The sequence below is a fragment of the Halyomorpha halys genome, unplaced genomic scaffold, assembly GCF_000696795.3.
Source record: "Halyomorpha halys isolate HHAL.00 unplaced genomic scaffold, Hhal_1.1 Scaffold155.1, whole genome shotgun sequence".
Lineage (NCBI taxonomy): Eukaryota > Metazoa > Arthropoda > Insecta > Hemiptera > Pentatomidae > Halyomorpha > Halyomorpha halys.
The window spans coordinates 1182900-1189926 of NW_027115270.1; the positions used below are offsets into that span (position 1 = coordinate 1182900).

At 29.3% G+C, this 7027-nt stretch overlaps 1 protein-coding gene across 4 annotated transcripts in view; it reads left to right on the plus strand.

Annotated features, from left to right (window-relative positions):
• Positions 1–7027, plus strand: part of Ms (Myosuppressin) — a 377051-nt gene that overhangs the window by 320418 nt on the left and 49606 nt on the right. The gene's annotated exons all lie outside the window — the stretch shown is intronic.

The following is a 7027-nucleotide window of genomic DNA, read 5'->3' on the forward strand; positions in this document are numbered from 1 at the left end:
TCTGTGAGAGCTTCTGATAAATTTGGGGTCAGTCCTATCCTGTTTATTATTGGCAAATATTGAGTACATTCTTCAAAAATATGTCTAATCGTAAGAATGGACTGACAATATTTGCACATTGGAGGTGGCAGTTTTCTGATCAGGTGAGAGTGCGTGACCAATGTTTCTAAACTACTAGCTAAAATTGAGGAATAAGCTGGGGATATTAAAGTTTTATTTATTGCCACCATTCCCTTTGCTAGCATTAGAAAAACATGAAATATTCCAACAGCCGTCACGTATGCTTGTATAAACGTGCAAAAAGTCTTGACAGACATAATGGAATTTTTTATGTTCAATACCATGAAATTTAGTACATCAATATATTTACTGCAAATATATGATATTTTGGTGTAATTATTATTAATATTTCAAGAAGCAATATTAATTTGTTTAAAAAAATACATGAATGGTTAAATATTCATTTTAAATTAATTCATAGAATATTTCCTATAAAGTTACCAATTTCGTGGAAGTAAAAAAAAATTGGGTTTTTTGAAGTTTATATAAAGAAATTCATTCTTGAATTATATTTTATTCGAATTTTATTTCTGGTTTTAACGATAAAATAAATTTTTATTTCAATGTCCATAATATTCCATAATAAAAAAATGAATTACAAAAATTTTAATTAATTTTTCGGTTAAATACTTAAAATTGTTACAAGCTGATCAAGAAGCATAGGGCTTCTCTAAAGTCTTGATGGTTTGACTCAGGTTCCACTAAAGCTTAATTTAACTTTTCTAGTTGCGATCCGTTGTTCTTGTAAGCAGCTATTTATCTAATTGACCAATCAGTTTAATTAAGATTACGTTGAAAAAAATTAACACTTGATTTATGTTTTTCATTGAATTTTTTCTCGATGATATTTTCTATTTTGTTTGGTAGATTTTATTTTTGATCTTGGCTGTTTTTTCTGTCTGATTTTTATTTTACTGTACTTCATATTTATTCCTTGAGCTGTAAAAGGTTAGTAAAGAAGTTTAAGTTCAATGCTTCATATTTGTAGTAATCGACAATTATTTAATGACATATTTTAACCATATTACTCTATTCATCAATGAACATGAAGGTACAAGGTTTATTGTACATTTCACACTTATCTACCTTTCACACTTCGGATATTCTTCGGCTTAGCAGTCGCGGTTAATCAGTACTGAGTATGTTTCCCTTCCTTACCATACCTCAAGGGACACGTTAAATTAGTACGGGGAATAATCGCAGCTAGAACTAATTAGTATTTCTCATTCCTCCCAGTTTGAAAACTCGACCACAGGACGCCCTAGATTTTCCTAGCAAGTAAATAAATCACTTCATACCACCACTAATTGAAAAAACTATGATGTGTTAAGTCCAAGAATAGGGGGTGTGGGAAGGACAGTGATTTAAGCTCGAAGTATATTTGAGTAAATAATAAGCGCGATGCTTCCACTAACCCAATAAAGATTCCTGCACTATAGTCATTCAATTTTAATTCGTAAATTAAATATTAATATTACGTTACTGCAAAGTGATCAAAAGTAAACGTATTCTGACCCATGTGGGACGATAAATACATGGGTTGGATTTAGAAATGAGCCCCATAATTATAATGCAATATCATGTACGCTAAATAATGATTTTAACACTGGTATTTCAGCCTACGTTGTTGGGCTACTTCATAAAAAAAAGTGTGTTTCAATAAAAAATGTATAACTGAAAAATTTTTTATTTATATATATAAAATTATATGATTATACAGAATGCATAAAATGTTGATTCCGCAATTTGTTATTAATCATCATCAATTATAATACTTATTAATATTTAAATCAATGATGTTGGTCATAGTCAAAATGTAATTTCACGAGAATAATTTATTTTAAATTCCATAATACTTTTTTGGGGGGAGAATGCGCGTGTTTTTTTTCTTGTGGGTGGAGGAAAAATCTTTCATTATACGAAGTGCAACAAATAAGAAATAACACAACAGTTTGAGATTCGTACTCACTAAAACAACACCTCCCAATTCGTCTTTATGACCCTTCGGAACCGCTGTCTGTCTGTGTTTGAAAATATCAAGTTAAGGGTAATATTAATTAATATATGTTGTAAACGTCATATTATTAATAAATTCATATTTGACAATTAAAACATATACATACTTTATAAAGTACAGTATATATAATATGCATGAGTAGAATCATGTGAGTCTTTCAGTTGATAGAACGACTAACTCGAACGTAAACAGTTTTAGAATATGCTTTCAATGATTCGCGTATGTATAAATATAACATTTTAATAAAGTTTACATTGCATTCTTAACCTATTCAATGCTAATTTGTTAATTTTTTTATTCACTATCGAATCGGCCTGGTGGGCCTTACATAGTTAATGTAACACTTGGATTTCTTTTTTCTTTAACATTAATTTCTTGTAAAAGACACCTCTAATTATTTACAACGCTATAAATATTGAAAAATTTTGAATTATAACAATGACTAATAAAACAAATAAATAACTTCTAATGAGGAAAAAAAAATTATCTGAGAAGAAGACGAAGAGAAAAAATAAATAAAATAGTATTAATGATAATAATAGAAATAGATAAATATAGAATTTATAAGACATCAACAGCTTACAGCAGCCTGGACTCCAGTCTTCGGGATGAGGTTGGAATTTCCCAAGTTGTAAGTTACTGCTCCTTTAACTGCCGGTACCTGGGAGTGGAATTTTATGAACCGTTTTTTGAAAAAGTCTTCTACTGATTCCATTTTTAGTTCCTGATGCAATTAATTATTTCTTATAAACCAAAGGGCATCCACTGCGTTTCTTAGGAGCTTATTTTGAAGTGATTGTATTTTTGTCCTTTTCGTAAAAGATGCCGCACCCCAAACTTCACGTACATCAGCAGTGGCCTGAGAATGGTTTTATAGATAAGAATATTTGTTTCTGGTTTTAATTTAGATTTTCTATTTACGATAGGATATAGCATTGCTAATCTGTCGTAAGTTTCGATTAATTTAATGTTCATTTGTAAAGTGTTATTGAAGTAAAATTGAAAATATAAAGACTTAAACAAATATGGTACTAATAACGCATGGACTGAATAACTATACATGGAGTCTGTCACTCTGCCAACTGGAAGGCTCATATCATTATTTTTGTGTTAATTCGGGTCTTACAAGATAAATTGTTTTCTTTTCGTGTTTACTTCGTACACGGAGGATAGTATTAATGACACAGGTCCGCCTTGGAAGACGGGGATACTAGTTGACTCGATGAATGGAAAGTTTTTCGTATAACGAGATCCTTCCCTGGTAGCCTGGGTTAATCGTCTCACTTTTCTTCTGAAAACTCGACATCAAAGAGTTTTTCAATCTAACAGTGTCCTCCACCCCTAACGATCTGGCCTTCTCAACGCCTTCGTCGAGTGAGATTTTAAAATAATTTATATGCATGTATACTTTTTTTATTTAATGTAAGGATTGAAACTACAAATACAAATTTCATCTATTTTACTTAACATCGAATTGATAATTTAATATTATAAAAAAACACTTTACCGTATCCATTTTTTTTCTTCTAATCAAATTGTACTTCATTATTTTTTTTGAGCTGTGTTTTTGTGAAGAAAACACTTTTATATGTATTTTATAATAATTTAATCAAAGTACAAAATATATTAAACTAATATTGAAAACTCTCAGTAATAGAAAAATTGTGAAATCAGATTCATTTATTTATTAAATAGATCGGCCTTAATGTAAGAAGTATATTTTTTTTAATGATTGGTTATGTAATTTTAGCTTCCTCGTCTGTGAGAGCTTCTGATAAATTTGGGGTCAGTCCTATCCTGTTTATTATTGGCATATATTATATATATATATTAATTCATACCTGTCAGGATTCTTATTGATAATCTACAAGATCATTACATATTTAGAAACATTACTAAAATAATTTATTGAGGGGAGTATATAAAAAGTATACGGATAATGTTTACTTAATTTCTCAACTAAGCATAATTAATATTTTAATTTTTCACAAACTATATTATAAAATAAACATATTAAATAAATTTTTTCAAATCTTTCAGATTTGAATTTTTTATTTACCTATTGTGATTGTTACTTTTGACAATAATTTTTTCTTTGATATTCAAGTAAAATATTGTATGGAAATCCAAATTTTGTGAATACCTACAAACGTTCTGTAAAAGTTACTGTTATTGGATTGATATTTTGAAATCTCCTTGAGGAAAATGTTTTAGCACAATTTGATGTAGCTTCCCAAATCATAGATTTCCTAGCATGGGTTTTTATATTATTTTGGAACAAGGAAATGCCTCTCTTCTTTCCTATGACGATTTTCCAACATAGTGTATATAGATAGTGTGCGTAGCATGCACATATGGATATAAGGTAATGGACAGTGCCACTTCTTCTCGGACCTGATTCAGTTACCTACCTTGGATAGTTAAGGAAGGTGATCTCTTAGTCAGCACCATTTTAATCCTCTCCTTGTACTGCAAAGAAGGTAAATCAAATGATTACCTCTTCCTGAACCAGTCTCTTGGTATGTCTGAGTTGCTTATTACTAGATAGTTGGTAGTGATTCCTCACAGTATAAGCCAGTATGTAGTGTTTTTTGTTTATTTTTCAATAATTTGTTGTTATTAGTATTAATATTGTAAGATGTAAATATTCATTCTAATGTATATGAGTTTTTTGGGCTATATCAGTGAGGATTATGTCCACATGATCTTAGCAAGATGTTTAAAATTCATATTTAAATCGAAAAATTATAAATATTTCAGGTTTTGTGTTTATGTTCTGTTATTTGAGTGGCTAATGTAAATCTGTGTGCACTTTCAGTAGGGTAGAATTGTTCCGGATATTTTTATGTTTTTTATCTGTATGTGCAGTTTTTGAATTTTTGTTCCACACCAAGACTGAATTGGTTCCGATAAATATTTCAGAGGTATTGATTGCCATGTTAATGTGTGTTATTTCACGAATTCGATCTAAGTTTTTAGCTAAGGATGACTTTATGTTTTTGGTATAATAGTGAATCTTACATTCATTCTACTTGTCAGCGTCTCCAGACTTTCTGACTTACTTATAAAATATTATGTTATCAGCAGAATATTATTACTATTTACTCTATGTATTATTAATCTATACATACTAATATTACTCTATAAATAAAGGTATAGAATAAGAGATGTAATGCAATGTTAGAACTTATTATACAAAGTGTAAAAAAAAAAAAATTAACAAGTTACTTGTTAAAACAAGTAAGTTTAATGAATGTGATCCAACACCTTAATGTATTCAACGTATACTAGATTGCTCTAAAAACGTTAATTGGATTGGAAGCAAACAAAACTTCTTTCCGAAGACGAAGTTTAGTGAGAGGGTCGATTGAATTTGTGTCCCATCCGAGGGGCTGCGAAAGGTAACAATATATTTTTTTAACTGTATTTAATTAAAAGATAAATAATTCAATTATCTATAACTAAATATATTGGCTGCAAAATATACAGAACAAGTACAGCGAGAGATAAAAACACACATATAAGGTCTTGTCGTTTATGTTATAAATGTATAAAAATAAAATCATAATACTATTTTGTTTTTTTAATTTCTTGATATTTCCGCTAATGTATGACGTAGATGTGTCTGTTTGTGTGGTTTAGGAGTTTATTATGAAGGATTAATAACTGGTTTGAGCCAGACCTCCTGCATAAGGAACATTAAGATCTTTATAGATGATTTTGGATTTTAAGGATGTATCCAAATACAACAGAAATTAGATGATTTAGTGGAACCCAAAGTTCAATTCCGTAAGTTGAAATTGGTCCTATTATAATCTTGTAAACCAGTTTTTTGTAATCGATTTGAAGCTTGATATGATTGTTTAGTCTTCTGCAGTATAAAGATTTAAAATTATTCGTTTGTCCAAATTCAGTCCAGTCCAGAAGTTCAACATGTGGAATAACTACTAAATAATACAGGGCAGTCCGTAAGTTAACGACGAAGGATATAGGTGTTTAGATTGGATTTGTTGGCGCTTGCTTGAATCCTCCAGTTTTTACACCATTTTCATAGGTTCTGATAAGGAATGAGGTGGTTTAGGATGCTTTTAATACGTCGTTATTCATTGAGTACACCCATGTGCCAATCGAGATCATGCATCCAGATACGTGATGGCGATAGTGTTAGGATGGTATGAGATACAAGCTGAATAAACTGTGTTGAAAAATGTCTGGTTTATATGAATTATCAAATCTTAGAGAAAATAAATTAATCGTTTTATTTTAAAATAGATACAAAATAGCAGAAAAAATTCTGATGAAGCACTACAAGGTGGCCTGAAACGTTGATTAATCTTCTAACAATCCCATATAATAATCTTCCTATTAAATAAAAAAAAAATTCAAATAATAATAATAATAAATTCGTTGAAAAGCACCCTAATACGAATACTGATTTTTCTTGTTCAAAAGAATGAGCCAAGGGTCCATTTTCAAAAGTTCTTTCTCAGCAGTGAGGTGGTTGCATTTTTGACATTTGTATACTTAAAAAGAATAATCCATTATTATAGTTTGTTTCAGTAAGAAAATTGATATGTTTTATCATTAATTATTATTAAATTATTTAATAATAATAAAAATTAAAATAGAATTTTAAATTATATATGCGAAATTTCTAGAAATATGTCCGTGTGTTACCAGTAATTGTTAATTAGAAATTCGTGAGGTCAATTATCAACATAATTTATAATTTTTAAGCAATGTTTGTTTGTTTGTTTATCGTTGCTTGAAGGCGTAAAATCCTCTGGGCATCAACGCCTATGGCATGCTGAAAATTATGTAAAAATTAATAATAAATAAAGTAAAAATAATAAATTAAAAAAAAAAATTAAAATCGAAGAGGAGTTATAATTTATGAAGAAGGCGATGTGCTTTTAAAAATTGAAACACTAATGTAATTTTAGCTTCCTC